Raw genomic sequence first — 774 nt, forward strand, 5'->3', positions numbered from 1 at the left:
CGTATCCACGCAGTCTGGTCAGGATCCATGCTGTTCGCTTTCAAACTCTATTGCAATCAGAGAAACCGTTAGCGAACAGCATGGATCCTGATCAGACTAGGCGGATGCGCAAGCTGGTCTGGGTCCATGCTGGTCGCAAGCGCACTATGTTGGTTTTCTCGTGGCGCGGCTCATATAAAGGTTTGAACGACTTGATAATACCTATGATTTTCAGGCAAATTTTCCATATTATGTTCTGCGGTCAAGAAATTAGTTATGTGCAAAACGACAAGTTACATTTTTCACCTGGCGTATTCATAGTCGAGTCGTTTATGATTCAAAATTATGTATTGTTTTGACAGGTCAGATACGTCTGTTGTTTTTGTTTGTTTGTTTTTTTGACTAAGTGAATTAACGGATCGATAAGTAAACAACATGTCAGTCAAAAAAAGAAAAAAAAAAAAAAAAAAAAAAACTTACGATATATACAAGAACTTTAGGAAGTTTTATTGTTATAAGTTTTGCCTGGTACATGTACTTGTTGTTGAAAATGTGTGTGCTCGATACTCGCCTACGTTAGATCATAGGCAATTACCGTTGAAGAGTTTTAAAACTAATTATTAATAATTAAATTATCATAGAGCTTAGAGAGTTAGAATGATTACTGAATAAAAGGTTTATAGAAGAGACACTGTTGTTATTATTTGTGTTGTTGGTGTTGTTGCTGCTGTAGAAACAGTCACACCACGTTGTTTCGAGTGGGTAATGTGAAGTAGGATGTTAGGGGAATTTGGT

The sequence above is a fragment of the Mercenaria mercenaria genome, unplaced genomic scaffold, assembly GCF_021730395.1.
Source record: "Mercenaria mercenaria strain notata unplaced genomic scaffold, MADL_Memer_1 contig_4694, whole genome shotgun sequence".
Classification (NCBI taxonomy): Eukaryota; Metazoa; Mollusca; class Bivalvia; order Venerida; family Veneridae; genus Mercenaria; species Mercenaria mercenaria.